This window comes from Gossypium hirsutum, chromosome A11 (genome assembly GCF_007990345.1).
Source record: "Gossypium hirsutum isolate 1008001.06 chromosome A11, Gossypium_hirsutum_v2.1, whole genome shotgun sequence".
Taxonomy (NCBI): Eukaryota; Viridiplantae; Streptophyta; class Magnoliopsida; order Malvales; family Malvaceae; genus Gossypium; species Gossypium hirsutum.
The window spans coordinates 97,295,419-97,315,044 of NC_053434.1; the positions used below are offsets into that span (position 1 = coordinate 97,295,419).

Below are 19,626 nucleotides of genomic sequence, written 5' to 3' on the forward strand. Positions count from 1 at the left end.
GCGGCGTTAAAAATGCCGCAAAAGGTGCGCAATAGTGGTGTTTTTGGTCTAAACGCCACGAATATGTATTAATTTTTTGTGAAAAGGCTCCATTTTGTTAGCCCCAAAATGCCTTGGTCATTTTTCCCAAATTAGTTCCCCCTCCCTAAAATCCCTAAGTATTTTTCCTAGAACCCTTCCCTTTTTCCGCAATTCATTTCCCCCAATTTAATTCCCCCTCCCCGAAATTCCTAATTTTTTCCCGAAATCCCTTTCTTTTTTTTCCCCATTTTATTTTCCCCAAATCAGTTCTGCCTTTCCTTGAAATCCTTAACTTTTTCCCTAATTCCCTTTATTTTTTCCCCAACTTTTTTTTCCCCAAATCAGTTCCACCCTTCCCTGAAATCCCTAAATCTTTTCCCCAACGTCTGCTGCATCGCCGTCAACAGCCCTCTGGTGCCTCTCTGTCGGCAGCCCTTTGCTGCATCGCTATGTAAGTTTCATTTTTTTCATTTGGTTTGTTTGTTAATTTTTTTTCTCATCTTTCAAATCCTAATATTTAGCAACGCAGAAACATCTCTTCTGGATAAACACTTCACCAGAAATAGCAACCTAGAAAAGAAGATAAAGTAGTAATCTGGTAAATTTTCATTTCATTCAATTATTTTTTATATCTAATTTTTTTTAAATTTCGGGTAATGTTCTTAGTTTGGTTGAAAAGTATACTGTTTTATGTATATGGATTAATTTGCTGTAAACTGTAATAGGAAGAGTTTAGTTTCTGTTTGTTTTATACAATCAATTGAAAAGTATACTGTTTTTTGTATTGGTATATGACTGATATATATCAATTACCTATTTATGCATGGATTCTTTATTATGTGTTATATTCTCTTTGTTTTTAAGTATTAACTAAGCCTAATAAAAATTGATTAAAAAAACTAATACAATTTTCTTTTAATATTTGAATGAGCTGCCACTTAGTTTAGTGGTGTCTGTTTCACACACTAGTTTAAATTTAGCAATACGAAATGCTATTTACTCTGATATTAATTACTTACTTTTATGAGCAATATTATAAAACGACTAGAGTAAGCTATATTGGTAGTCAACCTAATTATAAAAATTTTTATTTTCATCAAACAATTATAAGAAAAAAAATTTAGTCACTAATTTTGGAAATTTGATTTGCTGGTCACATTTCCATTTAATCTTTCCCTCTCAAATGTTAGTAGATTCTGTCAATTTGGTTTTTAGCTTTCCACGTTGATATTTTCTGTTAATTTAGTTTTAATTATAAAAAAATCAAATTAAAAATTCAGGGATTATAAATACCAAATTGAGAAGAGGTGTCAAGTCAAAAGCTAAATGAATATTTATATCATAGGTTCATTATATTTTTTTATAATTTTTATAAAAAAATATTTTTAATATTTTTTAATTAAAATTAAATTGATAAAATATGTAAATATTAAGAGTTAAGTTTATTGAAAATTTCAGAATTATGATCATATGTTTTATATGTATGAGATGTTTTTAATTAACTAAGACTCTTGATTTTACTACAAAATCTTCTATCGTTAATACATTTATTAGTGCTTAGATATAATTTTCATGCAACCATCTCCTTATTTGATATCTTATCATTTTCATGCCACGACGAAAATGGATAAATTCTTAAAATTCTCACATTTTCTAATCATTTTAGAAAAAAAAATTAATGATTTTCACTTTTTTTAATAATTTAAAAAAAATTTAAATTTTTTAACTGGTTTTCAACTTTTTAATATTTAACTTTTAATAAATTTTATATATTTTTATATATATTTTATATTTCTTTACATTTTTATAATAATATTATTAATTTCATATAATTTCTTTTCAACTATCATATTTTTTATTTTTATAATTTATATGTTTTTTTATAGAATTTATATAGTTTTCTAATTTAATTTATATTTAGGCTGATCGGCCGAGGGAAGGATTGAAATGATATATTCCTAAAAAGTTGGCTGCTCCGCTTGACATTTACATTTTATCTTTATCCTTTTGTTGACAATAGTGGATTTGCAACCCTAATTAATTCATTTTTGATTAATTAATTAAATAATCATATTTCATAACAATTCTATGAACAATTAATTAATTTTTGATTAATTTATTAAATAACCATATTTTATAATAATTCTATGAATAATCAATTATCAGTTAATTAAATAAATAATCATATTCCATAATAATTTTATGAATATTTATTTAATTTTTGATTAATTAAATAATCATATTTCATAATAATTTTATGAATAATTAATTAATTTTCGATTAACTAAATAAATAATCATATTTCAAAATAATGATTATATAACTTACATAAACATTTAAACATTTAAAGTAAATGATTATCATAACTTACATAAACATTTAAACATTTAAAGTTAATGATTATAATAACTTACACTATTGTTTTCCCTACTATTAATTATTCTTATAAATAAACAATTTATCTGAATTAGTTTACACTCATTAAAATACAATGCATTAAATCTTCAAGGTAATTTTTTTTATAGCGAATTTGGAATAGCCAAACATAAAATGTTGTCACCAATATATATTTTTTGATTTGAGGACTCCAAGAACTATGAAATGGATAACAGTTGGATGGATTTGTCAAGGGTAAGCAACGATTAATGAAATGGAGGATAAATTTTTCTAAATTTTGCATTTCAAAATGTAAGCCAAGAGAATATGATTCTTTGCCTGTGTAAGAAGTATGACAACATCAATTGGCATTTTCGTGAAGTTGTCTACAAACATCTAATTGTTGATGGCTTTATTCGAGGGTATAAGAAATGGATTTTCCATGGAGAGTGTACACCTTGTAGAACCTCTTTAACGATTAGTCCGACTTATCCTCATAATGCTTACGATCAGTCTATTAGAGAAGATGTCATGGAAGGTATATTGCGGGCATGGTTTGCAACCGTTTCCACCTGAAATTATTGCATCTGATGATTGTGATATTGGTGGAAATGCTTTTACCGAAATGGGAAGAAGTGCACCTGATGAAGAGCCAAATGGATAATCGGCGAAGTTCTACAAGTTACTTAATGAAATGAATGAAGAACTTTATGAGGGATTGAAATTTTCAAAACTATCCTTCTGCATTCGTCTTTTTCACTTAAAATATTTGGGAGGGTGAGCCAAAAACTCTTTTACGCTACTATTAGAGTTTTTGAGAGATATGTTTCCGTTTGCAAAAATCCCTCATTTATGCAAAGATATGAAAAAACTAATAAAGGATTTAGGCCTTGGGTACAACAAAATTCAAGTTGCCCAAATAACTGTGTGTTGTATTGGGGTGATCGGAAAAACCAACAGTCTTGCCATGTTTGCAGTAAATCTCGTTGGATGAATAGGAATGTAGAAGATGTGAATGAAGGTGAGGCACAGTTAAGAAATAAGTTAATAAATATTTTGTGATATTTTCCACTAATACCAAGGCTTCAAAGGCTTTTCATGTCGTCAAAGACAGCCGAGTCTATGAGGTGGCATCATAATCAACGAACCGATGATGGATTATTAAGGCATCCTACGGATTCTTTAGCTTGGAAATCATTTGATAGTAAAATTTCCAAGCTTTGCAAGTGATCCTTGGAATGTGAGGCTTGGGCTAGCATTTGATGGATTTAATCCTTTTAAAATCATGAGTGCTTCGTAAAGTACTTGGCTTGTAGTGCATGTTCCTTACAATTTACCTTCCTAGATTTACATTAAGCAATATTCATTTATCTTATCTATGGTTATTCCTGGAGAGAAAGGTCCCAAAAATGATATTGACATTTATATACAACCACTTATTGAAGAGTTGAAACAGTTATGGGCGAGTGTTGAAACATATGATGTCTTGAGAAAGGAGAACTTTTATTTACATGCAGCTTTGTTGTGGACTATTAATGATTTCCCGGCTTATGCCAATTTATCTAGTTAGAGTACCAAAGGACGTTATGCTTGTCCCTGTTGTACGGTGTAAACATGTTCGAAATGGTTATATAATGGGAAGAAGTTCTCTTATATGAGGCATCATCAATGGTTAGATGGAAATCATAAATTTTGATTTCAGAGGACTCTATTTGATTTCAGACCAATAGATTTGAAATCTTGTTCATGTTAAAAGATATCAATTTCATGGAAAGATGAATCAACCACCCAACACGCAAACAAAGAGAAGACCGAGGGAGGCATATGTTGGTGATGTTGACAGGCAGAGTGATGATTAATCTGTTGAAGAGGATAATCCTAATAAGCCAGACTTGTAGAAAAAATGAAGCATTTTTTTAGTTGCCTTATTGGGAGCATCACATTTTGCGACACAATCTTGGTGTCATGCATATTGAAAAGAATGTTTGCAAGAACATCATTGGCACAATTCTGAATGTCAATAGAAAATAGAAAGACAATTGTCAGAGTCGACTTGATCTAGTTGACATGGGAATTCAGCGTGATCTTTATCCCTAATTACTTCTGAATGGAAAATATCAGTTGTCGCCTTCCATCTTTGCAATGTCAAAGAGAGAAAAAGATGTGTTCTATACGGTGTTAAAAGATATAAAGGTCCCAAATATGAATGCATCAAATATATCTCGATGTGCAAGTCTTAAAGATCGAAGACTATATTCCCTAAAATCACATAATTGTCACATCTTGATGTAAGATTTACTACCAGTTGCTATTTGTGGCAAAGTTTTGATTGTTGAAGAACTTGAAAAAGTAGAAGATTGAGTTGCCTTGCCTTTATACAACTTGGAGAAGATCTTTCCACCTTCGTTCTTCACTATTATGGTGCACTTGCTAATCCATCTCCCTTATGAAGTAAAACTTGGTGGAGAAGATCAATTTGGTTTTACAATGGTGAACTTTTCTCGATTAATTCACACTGGACAACAATTGATAGACGAGCTATATGTATTTTCTTTTCAAGTCAAACAAGTTTTTTACTCGAAAGATCCAACTTATACGGTTGGTATGTTGTACTCCGAAACACCCCTAGAGACTTGTTTGACATGCGCAATGAAATTAGAGATGATGTAACACCTCTCACTAGTATTCAATGTCGGAATAGGGTTACAGAGCATTATCAGACTTATAAAACAATTAAACATTCATTTCACATACAATTTTCAAATCCATAAAAACGACATTCACAAACAACCATATTGTCCCTATTATAAGCCTACGAGGCCCAAAACATGCATTCGGAAAGCTTCAAGACTAAACCGATAACTCAGGAAATTTTTACAAAACTTAGAAAATTTTACAAAATACAGGGGACACACGCCCGTGTCACAGGACGTGTGGACATTCGAAATGGGATCACATAGCAGTGTCCCAGTCCATGTTTGACCCTATGTAACTCTCTGACTTGGGTCGCATGACCAACACACACGTCTGTGTGCCCTAAAAATGGCAACACACACACCCGTGTGCTAGGCAATGTCCTAGGCCGTACCAAACCTGTAGGGTATACTGACTTAGACCAAATGGCCAATCACACGCCTATGTGCTGGGCCGTGCGGAGTATACTGACTTGATTTTTAATTCAACATTAGGGGACACACAGCCGTGTAACCAGACCTTGTGTCACACATGGCTAGGACACACGCCCGTGTCTCTGCCCATGTAGACAAAAATAGGCTATTTACCAAGCCAATTTGCCACCCAAACTTGTACACACCTAAACCAACCCATTTAGCACCAAAACATAGCATATATAGGCATTCATCTAACTCAACCAAGCATAAATTATACCATTTCAACACCAACAACAACAAGTCTCACATGTACCACAAAATGCTATTCCATTTTATACTAAATTCACATTTCCAATTCAACTAAATGGACACTTTCAAACATGCATCAATTTACCTAAACCCATAAGCATACTAATTCTAAATTTATCTACTATTTGACATCCACAATACCTATTATCAACAAGCATCACATATCCATTATTTAACACATAACCAAAACCATATGCATATATGTATACACAACCAAACCAACCAAATTAAGCCAACTCTCATGGCTTTATAGAAAAGCATAATTTAGACATTTACAAGCCAATTCAAATGGTTAAATTCATTACCAACACATATATCAAAATGACCAAAGTTCCTATACATGCCATATACTCAATATACTTAAGTTCAAAAGTACCAAGGTGATAGTAGGATAGTGTGATGAAATCTCCAACAGTCCCTGAATTCGAGCCAGCTTAATTTCACTATAAAACATGGAATTATAAAGCTTAGTAAGCTATAAAGCTTAGTAAGCTCGTATGAAATAAAATCAACTATTCATAAATACACAATTCAATCATTTGAATATTTCAACACATAACTCATATTAACTAACAAACCTTTCACATTTTCATTTACAAATTTGATATGAATTTCACAGCTTTTATCGATTCAATACTTATACGATTCATGTACATACCTATACCATCTCGTATCAATCTCATACCTATCCTTATCTTTGATATACCCGTTGAACCATTCGAAATACTATCGGATACTGGGGAAGCTCGCACCCTAAGTGCCACATATATAGCCAAAGCTATCTCAATCTCGTATCACATATATTGCTCACACTAGAGCTATTAATGGGTCTGCTCACACAAGCTGACGGTCATGATGAAGCTACACGGTGTTGCTCACACAAGCTGAAGAGTATCCGTAACACATGCCGGATAACTCAGCCACCAGTAGGACGTACGGACTAGCACCCAAATCACATAACCCCTAATGGCATGTCATTTGTATCCTAATCTATTCTTAAGGTTCAACCGAGACTTCATACTTGTCGAAATGTCATCGAACGTGTCCGTAAGGTCGTATTAACAGTTTATGCAATATCAAAGTATTTAAAACACAATTATAACAATGCTTATTACATATGAACTTACCTCAGATACAAAAACGGTGAATTAAATCGATTAATCTGAAACTTTGTTCTTTCCCCGATCTAAATTCGTATTTCACCTTTCTTGATCTAAATGTAATAAAAATTAACTTATTTAATAATCTCTCTATTCAATTTAGTCCAAAAAATACATTAAGGCACATTTACACTTTTACCCCTAATATTTCAACATTTTTAGAATTTAGTCCTTATTTCATAAAATCACAAATTCATGCAATTCAATCAAAACCCAAGCTAGCCAAATTTTAGTTAGGTCCCTAGCAGCCCATATTTTTCATTTATTTCACAATTTAACCACCAAATTTCAACATTTCACAAATTAATCCCTAATTGGACATTTTACTAAAAATCACTTAACAAATGTTGTTTATCTAACAACAAGCATGCATTTTCTTCCATTAAACATCAAAATGCATCAACATTCATCAATGGAAAAACCTTAAACCTTTAAAAGTTTTGCAAATTAGTCCTTGGGCTAGCTAGACTAACTTGCAATGATCTCAAAAACATAGAAATCATTAAAAACAAAACAAAAACTGTACCTTAATGAGCAAAGATATCATGGCTGAATGAAAACCTAGATATGGTGTTTTTCTTTCCTTAAGAAACAACAATGAAGAAGATGAATGTGCTAAATTTTTGTTTTGTTTTAATTAATTAACTTAATTTACTAAATACCAAAATTAACCTTATTACTAATTCAAAATTTCAATTATGTCAAGCCATTATCATCAGTTATCTAAATAATGGGCTATTTACCACATAAGAACCTTCACTTAAAGGTTCTATAGCTATTAGACACCTTTTGCTAATAAAACATAAGTTTTGTACTTTACACGATTTAGCCCTTTTTATCAAATTAAACACTCAAACGATAAAATTTCTAAATGAAACTTTCACACAATCATAATATCATGCTGTAAACATTAAAATATTAATAAAATAATTATTTCAACTTCATATTTGTGGTCCTAAAACCACTATTTTGATTTGACTAAAAACGAACTGTTATAACTCTCCCCTCTTAGGAATTTTCGTCCTAGAAAATCTTACCAGAAAAGAGGTTAGGGTACTGTTTTCTCATAGCTTCCTTAGGTTCCCATGTAGCCTCTTCAACCCTGTGATGTTGCCATAAAACTTTCACCAAAGCTATGCTTTTATTTCGCAATTCTTTAACTTCTCAAGCTAAAATTCTAATTGGTTCTTCATTATATGTCATATTAGGTTGAATTTCAATTTTTGACGGGGAAACTACATGTTATGGATCTAATCTATATCGGCGCAACATCGACACATGAAACACATTGTGGATCTTTTTTTAATTCTAACGTTAACGCTAGTCGATATGCTACTAGCCTTAATTTTTCAATGATTTCATACGGCCAGATGAATCGAGGACTCAATTTGCCTTTGCGACCAAATCAGATAATTTTCTTCCACAGAGATACTTTCAGAAATACTGTCACAAATCTAAAATTCAATATCTTTTCGTTTCAAATTCGCGTATGATTTTTGTCCATCTGAAGCTGCTTTTAGACTATCGCGAATTACTTTCACTTTATTTTCAGTCTCTCTAATCAAATCAACCTCATGAATCTTTTAGACCATACAATGCTTCATACGGTTCCATTTTTATACTCCATTGAAAACTGTTATTATATGCGAATTGAACCAATGATAAATATTTCTCCCAGTTGCCTTCGAACTCTAAAACACAACAACGAAGCATATCTTCAAGAATTTGTATCACTCTCTCAGATTGACCATCAGTTTGCTGACAAACCAAACATCTTGATACAAACTCTGAAATATCTCGTTTCATGCCCGACCACCAATATAACTATTTCAAGTCATTGTACATTTTAGTACTCCCCTGGTGAACAGATAAACAACCACTGTGTGCTTCATGTAGAATTTTCTGAATGAGCTTGGAATTCTTTGGTACGCAAATTCTAAACATTAAACAATCATCGGATCCGATATGATAGTCTGAATCACTAGTCGACTCATATTGCACTCTTTTAGCTTACAACTCATTATCATACTTTTGAGCTTCACAAATTTTCTAAAGAAATACTGATTTAGCTTTCAAATCTGCTAGAATCAAACCATCATTAGACAAGGTTAACTGAATATTCATCGCTCTCAAAGTAAATAATGATTTTCTACTCAAAGCATCTGCGACTATGTTTACTTTCCCTGGATTATAATTAATCACCAACTCATAGTCTTTCAGCAACTCAAGCCATCTTCGTTGTCGCAAATTCAGATATTTCTGAGTCATTATATATTTTAAGCTCTTGTGATCGGTAAAGATATGCCACTTTTCACCGTATAAATTATGTCACCAAATTTTTAATGCAAACATAATAGCGGCCAATTCTAAATCATATGTAGGATAATTCTTGTCATGTGGTTTCAACTATTTGAAGGCATAAGCTATCACTTTACCCTCCTGCATCAAAACACAACCCAAACCATTTAATGATATGTCGCTAAAAATTACAAACTGTAATGCTCCAAAAATCCTGAAATCCCGAACTTTCTTTTTTTTGGTTCCAATAAAAATTGTGCTTAACATTCTTAGTCAAGTGTTAATTATGTGATAGTAGGTCTTGGTTAAGTTGTGAGTTCAAACCTAGGGGTAAAGGAAATTGTGGGTTAATAATTAAAAGAACCCTGATGGCAAGTAGGTGGGCTTTTGAATAAATGAAAGAAGAATTGGACACAAGGAAGCCTTGTGGTGGAGTGGCAAGTGGCGTCACGTGCAAGGCAAGGAGGTAAGGGGTTCAAATCCCTCCTTGCTCAAAAGAGGGATTTATTTTTGCTTAAGAGATGGACAGAGGTGGCGTTGGATATGAACTCTGTAGGGAGTGATAAGAGGAGAAATTTGAGGAGAGGATTAAAGAGTTATCAAAGAGAAAAACGAGGAGATAAGGAGTGAAGAAGAGGTGGAGCCGAAATGGGAATTTGGATATGGTAAATTCGGCTATAGAGGCTATATATAGGTGCCGAATGTAAGGTTGCCAGGCTAATGTCGAGTTCTTCTTCACCTTGTTGCCAGAAATCCTTTCTTCTAAAAGCCGAAAACCCTTGTTCTTCTTTCTTTTTCCTCATTGTGCAAATTTTCCTCCTCTATTCAATTCTCTGTGATTCACTTTTAGTCGAGCCGATTTCTTCTTCTCTTTTCCCTTGGTGCCAAATAGCCCTTTTTTTTGCCAAACAAATTGCAAGGACTGAACACCTCTTTGGCCGAATACCTTGGTGCTGCCACTGCCCTTTCCACTCAGTCAATTCTAGTGTAAGTGTTTGCTCTCCCAATAAGTTTTTGTTAAGTATCGAGTATTCAGTTCCTCACTTCTTTTAATTTGTTTTGGTAGGATTAGGTATCGAATCTCAGACTTTTGGATCCCTGCCGATTTGCTCTTTAGGTGAGAGACTTTGGTAACTGTTCCTGATCTTAGTTGGCCGAATGGTCATAGTTAAGGGAAGGAGGACTTGTGTTGGATACAATTCACCTATTATTCTGGTTTTAATAGTTAATATTGGTGCAGATCTAGGAGTTGATCGTGGTTAGTGATTAAAGAAGGGGCTGCTATAACTTGTCCCGTAAGGTAAGGTGAAAGGTGAGGTTTCGATTTTGGTAAAAATATGTATTAAGCATGCGATTAATTAAAGGGTAATATAGATTGTAGGTTGCGGCTAAGGAAATTACAACACGCTTTATTACCAGGTGTGTAGTTACACTGAACAGTCAAGTAGATCGGTAAAAGCCGAAATACCGAAAAGCCGAAAGTTTAGCTATGATAGTCTTACGAGTGCTCGAACACTCGTAGGGGGAAACTGATAGGTTGCCTGAGGCCCCATGGGCGATTCCATGGACTTAGGCTGTGAATTGGCCAATCGAGCCAAAATGGGCTAAATGGGCCCGATGGGCTGTTGGGCCCATAATAGGCAAAAATTGATAATTGATGCTATGTGATGAAAAATTGTATGAGAACATGAATATGAAAGTGATTGGGCCTAATGGGCCATGTGAATGTGATTTGGGCCAAATGGGCCATTTAAATGTGATTTGGGCCTAATGGGCCATGTAACATCCCAAAATAGGGCCTAGTCGGAATGGTGGTTTTGGGACCACAAATTTGGCATCAAAATATTTACTTTAACATTATTATGAGGCCTAGAATATGAGTATATGCATGTGTTAAAGTTTCATGAAGAAATTCTTTGATTAAGGTGTTTAATTGGAAATTAGGGACTAAATTGAATAAATTGCAAAACTTGAATTCTAGAAGCAATTTGTATGAAATTGCTTTGGGTTATGAATTAGAATGTCTTGGAGAGAAATTTTCCCAAATTCTAAATTTTTGGACAAAATTGGGCTTTTATGGATGGAATTTTAAGGAAAGGGCTTAAGGGTATTTTGGTCATTTGGTATTTTAATGAAATAAAATGGGAAAAATGAACCGAAATCAGCCCATTCTCTTCCTTGTCCAGCCAAAATTTCAAGGGTTTCTATAGCTAGGGTTTTCAAGCTTTCCAAGCTCAATAGTAAGTGCTCCCAAGCCCCGTTTTTCATGCTCTTTGTATGTTTGAAATCCCGGTATCTTGCTCTCTCCATTTCTACTCATATTTCATGCTAGGGTTCATGTTTAAAAATTTACCCATGCATGAGTTTCTTGTATTTTGATGGATTATGGAGGAATATGAAAGATGAATGTGTATTAAACATCTTTTCCTAGTTAATTTTCATGAAAAAAACCCTTATAGGGACTATTTTGCAAAAGATGTAAATGTGTGGTAGAAATGAGAAAATAATGGAAAATGTGGGCTACCATAAGAAGGAAAAGTGTTCGGCTAGCTTGGGTAAGATAAAAAGTGCATGTGTTTATTATATGAGCCTAGGGACTAAATAGTAAAAATGTGAAAGGTTAGGGGCAAAACGGTCATTTGGACCGGGGGTAGATATTAAACTTGAAATATATAATGTAGTGTATTAATGAGTTAATTTTGTTGTTATAGACCCCGAGGAACAAATTCTGGAGGTTGATCAAGGTAAACGCAAGGTTTCGAAATAACCGAAACACAACTCCGAAAAGAATACCAGGTAAGGTCGGATAACTTAAAGTAAACCCCTAATATGCATAACTGAATGATTTATGAATGCATGATGATTGCATTTATTATTAGCATGAAAATCATAGAAATGCATATTTGATGGTAACATGTGAAAAATGTCTCGGTTGAGGTTGACAAAGGGAATTCGAAGGATAAACCCTCATTGATATGTGTAAAGAGATCCTGCATGTGTTGTAGTAAGGATTTAGCCCAGACGGGTAATCCGTGATATCAAGTATGAAAAAGATCTAGCCCAGACGGGTGATCCTTGAATGATCAAGCCTCTCGAAGAATATGCGTGCATTATGGATTTAGCCCGGACGGGTAATTCAATTAGGGTCTGAATTTATCCTGGACTGGTAATTCAGATTAGAGCTCTCTATAAGGGATTTAGCCTGGACTCGTAATCCTGACATCACCTTATGAGTTCATGGTATGGGGGATTTAGCCTGGACTGGTAAACCTGCCATGAGATGTGAGGTTCGCGGAAGTGCATATATGTAAAATGATCATTCGTAAGAATTGACGGATAATGAGTATTCCATCGAGATTTTCTAGAAACTCAACAGGATTAATATGATGTATGTCAATAAGATGATGAATGATGAGCTTATCTACATAAATTACATGATGTTTTGTTGTGTGACTAACTCATTGATTGAGTGCATGTGATAGGGAATCATTTCATAATTGATGATTTCATGATTTAAATATGGATGTATGCTAATTACTTGGTAAGTTTACTTTCCGATTATTCAAGCTTACTAAGCATGTAAATGCTTACCCCTCTCTTTTTCTCTTGTTCCACAGAGCTCGAGGACTCATAAGGACTGGAAGACGATTGGAGAGTCAACACACTATCAACTAGACAAGCTTTGGTATAAAGACTTTGTTCATTTTGTTCAATGGCATGTATAGTATTTTTGAGTATTTTGTTATATGTGTCATTTGATTTTCCAAATGAAGGCATGTAAAAATATGTTTATCTCTTTGTATATGGCCACGAAAATTGGCTTAATTGAAGTAGGCTATGACCTACGAATTTATGCATGGTTTTATTTACAAGTGATGTGTTGTTACCCATTTGGCATTGAGTTACATGAACGAGCCAATTTCGGATGAATTAAAGTGACATGGGAACCCATAAACACTAAATGGGAAATAACCTATCTGGTATGAAACCAATGATATGAGGTTTCCATACAACTAGTTTTATCAAGATTACTTACAAGTGTATATTTGTGTTTTACTTTGAATTTGGTAACCACTAAGCAAGTAGTAGAAAGGGGTGACTAAAGGCTTGAAAATAGCCTATTAGAGTTCAAATGGTTAGACACACGGGCGTGTGTCTAGGCCGTGTCTGACCCACGACTCCATCTCATGGGTGTGTGCTATGGCTGTGTGTCCCCTGCACTTAAAATTTCAGCTCAAAGTTGTACACGGGTAGGCCACACGGGCGTGCACCATGGCCGTGTTAAAAAGGCAATGTCGTCCAAGGGCAGGCAGCAGGGTTGTGTGCCATGGCCGTGTTGATAAGTCAGTGTTGCCTACGGCTGAAGGGCATGGGCGTGCCCCAAGCCACACGGGCATGTGTGTCCACACGGCCCACCTACACGGGCGTGTAACACTTTATGAGAAGGAAAATTTTCTAAGGAGCACAAGGTTTATCGAACATGCCCGAATTTGTCCCGCACTGTATCTAGGTATGTTATAGGCCTCGAAGGTGTAGATAAGGGGCGAGTTGTTCATGGATGACAAGCTTAAAATTTTAGTAAAACTTGGTGACCCAATTTGGTACGTTTCTAAATGTAAAGTCCTAGTAATACCTCAAACCCTATCCCGGTATTGAGTACGGGTGAGGGGTGTTACATTTATTGGCATTAGAGCCAGGTTTAGTCGGTTCTAGGACTACCGTAGAGGATGTTAAAGGTCACTATACATGCCATTATTCGAATTTTGATAGCGTGACGTCTCCTAATTGTTTAAATTATTTTGAATATAGTGAATGTCTTCCAATCAAGCACAAGATGAGTCTGAGGGAGCCGAGAGCCATGCTCCAGCTTCCGTACAACGAGTTGTATCTAGTAGTAGAAGAAGGCTGAGTTAGAATGCCGAGAAGAGGCCCGAGCTGCCTTCTTTGATATGATGGATGAATGGTTTGGGGATTATCTAAGAAATCGCCCTAATATTCCAAGACCTCCCCCACCCCCTAACCAACCTGATGATGATGTGCCACGAGGTATGGCACCAGTGAGAATCGGTAAAGCCCCTATAGATAAGCTTAGAAAGTATGGGGCTCAGAAATTTACAGCGAAAGTTAATGATGATGCTGAAAGAGCTGAGTTCTGGCTCGAGAACACTACGCAGGTGCTAGATGATTTGTCATGCACACCCGAGGAATGTTTGTAGTGTGCTATGTCTCTTTTGAAGGACATTGCATACAATTGTTGGAAGACCATATCCTTGGTTTTGCCGAAAGAAAATATTACTAAGGATTTCTTCCAAGTAGAGTTTAGGAAGAAATATATTAGCCAACGATTTTTGGACTCGAAGCAAAAGGAGTTCTTAGAACTCAAATAAGGGAACAAGACTGTAGCAGAATATGAGAGAGAGTTCATACGACTAAGTTAGTACGCAACTGAATGGGTCCAAACTGAATCAGAAATGTGTAAACGCTTCGAGGAAGGTCTGGATGAGGATATCAAGTTGTTGATTGGGATCTTGGAAATACTGGAGTTTGCTGCATTGGCCAATCGAGCCAAGAAGGCCGAGGAACTTAATAATGAAAGAAAACAAGCTAAGAAAGAGGCTCGGGTTGCGAGCAAGAGGTCTAGCGGTAAAACACTCTCATTCTCCACTAAGAAAGCCAAGTGCCTACATGAACGCTCCACTTTGTCAGTGGGATATTCGGGTAGATCGAGAAGCTCTAAACGACGAGGTCAAAAGTCTTCCTCCCCGATGGTGACTAGTGTGGGGAGTGTAGATGATCAAAAACTGAAGTGTAAGAGCTGCAACAAATTTCACTTCGGAGAGTGCCGAATGAAAACCGGTGCATGTTTCAGATATGTTTTCTTGATCACTTTCTCAGAGACTGCCCAGAATGAGCTGAAAAAGAAGAGGAAATAGCTCCAAAGTTGAGTGCTCCCATTCTACGAGGTAGACTTCCGAGATACCCTGGGAGTGCTAGTGGCAATCGAGTCGTGACTAAAGATGCTGCAAAATCAGAGGTTCGAGCCCCGGCAAGAACATATGCAATACGTGCTCGAAAGGAAGCTGCTGCTCCTGATGTTATTACGGGTACTTTCTCTCTTTTTAATATAAGTGTTGCTACTTTAATTGACCTGGGGTCGACGCATTCATATATCTGCATGAGATTGACGTCTAGTATGAACATACTTGTTAAACATACGGAAGATATTATTAGAGTGTCGAACCCACTAGGTAGATTAGTCCTAGTTGATAAAGTTGTAAGAATTGTCCTTTGACGATTCAAGGTTGTTGTTTCCTGGCTAACCTTATGTTGTTAACATTTGATGAATTTGATGTAATACTTGGTATGGATTGGTTAGCCCTTCATGATGTAACAGTGAATTGTGGTAGTAAGTATATTAAGTTAAAATGCCCGGATGGTAAGGTTCTACGGGTTGAATCAAGAGAATTGGGTTCGTCACCAGTTGTAATTGATAAACGCCAAATTATACATATCTATACCCCAAATACTTAGCATATTTATGGATGTTTACTACTAGATTTGTGGATTTTGGTGCTCTTAATCCGGTTATTTCATGTTTTGTACTCAGGAGAGCACCAAGAGTTAAAAAGAGCCAAAAACGAGCTAAAAAGGGACAAAACGAACCAAATCGAGAAGATGACACGGCCTAAGCCTTGCCACACGGGCATCTCACATGCCCGTGGCCTTCGGGGGTGTCGACCAAGGTTTTCACGATTCACACGGCCTGGCCATTGAGCCCACAGAGCCGTGTAAAATTTAACGGATCGAACACGGCCTGGCAATCACGTCACACGGCCGTGGCACACGGGCGTGTCCCTTTTTCAAAGAGTTGTATTTTACACGGAAAAGGATACTTAGGGGGGAAGAAAGCCAATCCAAAGCCTATATAAACACCCTAAGTGTGACCTAGAAGGGGGCCACTCTTCTAGAACTTTTTTGGAATACAAAACCACACGCCAGGAATTACTTGAAGGAAGCCAGACGATCCATCCCAAAAGCCGAAGCTGCTCCAAGACGGAAGATCTCTTTCAGAATTCCTTCAGGGGTTTTAGAGTTTTCTTTATGTTTTGTTATTTTTATACTTTTGAGATGTACTCTTATTTTATTATGAACTAAACCCCTTAGCTACCTAAGGGGGATGAAACCTATGATGGATCTTGTTATTATTATCTGAACTGTATGATAAATACTTGATTTGTTCTTAATTATGTGTTCTTAATGCTTGAGTTAACATTCAGGGTATTAATTCATGATTTGATGTGCTTATGCAGAGGAGGAATAGACCCTGCCTAAGAGTAGATTTGGCATAATTAAGTGGATTTGATCGAACGCCTAGAAATAGGGTTGCGAGATTTTGCCGGATTAGGGTGAAACCTAATATGGGAGTCCATAGAGTGATTTACTGCTTCCTTAGGGGTTTTAATTAAGAAAGAAATTTTGATGAATTCAACTGAGGGTTAGACATTATTAGTCTCGAAAGGGATAATAACATAGGTTAGGGAGTCTCACGGATTAAGTCAAGTGAATAAATCGTTCGGTTCAGAGTCAAATAACAAGTGAAACCTAGGTGGATTTCTCCTTGGGTGTCGTCTTTATCAATTGCTTTTCTTCAAGTCTTCTTCCAAATTTTCTCTTTGCTTTAATTAAATTAGTTAATTAGTTTAGATAATTAGTTTAATAAACAAATCCTTTTATTCCTAGGCTAAATAATAAAAAGATAGTTATTACTAGTACTTTTGGTTCCCTTGGGTACGATATCCCGGTCTTGCCATTACTATACTATTGTTCGATAGGTGCGCTTGCCTTTTCGTCGTGATAATAGTTAGTCTAGATTTGATCTTCATTGTAAATATTTATTACTTATTACGAATCACGAGACCAAGTTTTTGGGGCCGTTGCCGGGGAACTGAAATATTAGGAACACTAAATTTTTATTACTTTAGCCATTTATTTTTCTTGCAATTTTATTTTATTTTATTATTTATTAATTTACTTTTTCTCTCTCTTGGCAGGTTTTTATAGTTTATGACTAGAAGAAACCCGTCAGGACCATTACTTTTTGATGAAGAAACCGATCGTACAATTCGTAAAAATCAAAGAGAAATAAGGCACAGCTTAAGATACACAGAGAACGAGCAAGAAGACGATACTCAACCCCCAACCAAAGAGATGGCCGAAAACCAAGGCAGTTAGCTGCCTCTTGTAATTGCGGCTAATCAAAATCATGCTCTACGTACTATGTATGATTATGCTAAACCTTCTTTAATAGGAACTGAATCTAGCATAGTTAGACCTGCTATTGCTGTGAATAATTTCAAACGAAAACCTAACACAATTCAGATGATACAGCAGTTTGTTCAGTTTGATGGTTTGCAGGATGAGGATCCCAACATGCATTTGGCAAATTTTCTTGAATTTTGCGATACATTCAAAATCAATGGCATTTCTGATGATGCCATTCATCTTCTACTTCCATTTTCACTGAGAAACAAAGCTAAACAGTGGTTGAACTCGTTACCACAAGGGTCTATCACTACTTGGGAACAAATGACTGAAAAATTCCTATTAAAATATTTTTCACTGGCTAAAATGGCTAAGTTACGTAATGATATCTCTTCTTTTGTGCAGATGGATTTAGAAACACTTTACAATGCATGGGAGAGATACAAGGACTTACTAAGAAGATGCCCTCACCATGGGTTACCGCTTTGGCTGCAAGTTCAAACGTTTTACAATGGTGTGAATCCCTCGACAAGACAAATGATTGACGCAGCTGTTGGCGGAACCATCAACAATAAAATACCGGAAGATGCCTATGAATTCTTAGAGGAGATGTCACTGAATAACTATCAGTGGCAAGTTATGAGGACAAAGCCAAAGAAAACAGCCGACATTTATAACATCGATTCAGTCACCATGCTCTCTAATCAGGTAGAACTTCTCAATAAAAAGATTGACGGTTTACTTGGTTCTACGCAAGTACATCCAGTAATGAGGTGTGACTCAAGTGGAGGAGGTGTGCATATAGAATACCATTCCTTCAATCCTACAACTGAAGAAGAACAAGTCAACTATATGGGTAACAATAACTTTAGATCTCAAAATAACCCATACAATAATACCTATAATGCAGGTTGGAGGAACCACCCAAATTTCTCCTAGGGTGGTCAAGGGAATCAAAAGCCAAAAAATCCTTAGGGTTTTCAATAGCCACCTTATCAACAAGAGAAGAAACCAAACCTTGAAGAGATGCTTTCTAAATTCATCTCAGTGTCAAAAACCCGTTTCCAAAATACCAAGACAGCACTTAAGAATCAACAAGCATCGATCCAAGGACTCGAAACTCAGATAGGCCAGCTATCCAAACTACTCTTCGAATGACCACAAGGTAGCTTACCAAGTAATACTGAACTTAATCCGAGGGAACACCTCAATGCAATTAGCATTCAAAATAAGGATGGGCTCATTACACCCGAGCCAGAAATACAGCAAAATAACGCGATGAACAAAGGACAAAAAGAGGTAAACAATAATGATCCCAAACAGGTAAGTACGAATCATGAATCTCGTGTGCCATATCCTAAAGCGATGACGAAAGACAGAATAGAAGAACAATTCAGTAAGTTTTTCAAACTCTTAAAGAAATTACATATTAACTTACTCTTTATTGAAGTTCTTTTACAGATGCCCAACTCAGCAAAATTCTTAATGGAACTTCTGAGCAATAAAAGGAAATTAGACACTACATAGCATGTGGAACTCAATGCAATCTGCTCAGCTATTCTAAAGAATAAGCTACCTAACAAATCGAAAGATCCAGGGAATTTTACAATTCCTTGCTTAATTGGTAGTTTATCTGTGAATAATGCTTTAGCTGATCTAGAGGCAAGTATAAATGTTATGCCCTATAAAATGTTTAAATGACTCGGTCTCGGTAAGCCCAAACAGACTAGAATGAGCATACAATTGCCTGGCAAAACAATTATATTTCCTAAAGGTATTATTGAAGATGTTCTCGTTAAAATTGATAAGTTTATTTACCCAGTAGATTTTTTCTTCTTAGATATGGATGAGGATAACGAGGTACCGTTAATTTTAGGACGACCCTTTTTAGAAACTGCCAAAACCATTATTAATGTCGGTATATGTGAGCTAACACTTCGTGCAGGTGACGATGCAGTAACAATCCAAGCACGCGACTCAGTCAAAACCTCTAAGACTCAAGATAATGCTATAAAACCTGTCGATGATAAAACTAATATTCAATCGTCCTTGCAGGAACCTCCTCAAACCAAGACAACAGAGACAGTGCA

At 35.5% G+C, this 19,626-nt stretch overlaps 1 non-coding gene across 1 annotated transcript; it reads right to left on the bottom strand.

Moving 5' to 3' along the window:
• Positions 1-17,908: 17,908 nt before the first annotated feature.
• LOC121210571 (small nucleolar RNA R71) lies at positions 17,909-18,015 on the bottom strand. The gene has a single exon (XR_005905686.1). It is a non-coding gene; the product is annotated as a small nucleolar RNA R71 (small nucleolar RNA).
• Between the last annotated feature and the right edge of the window lie 1,611 nt (positions 18,016-19,626).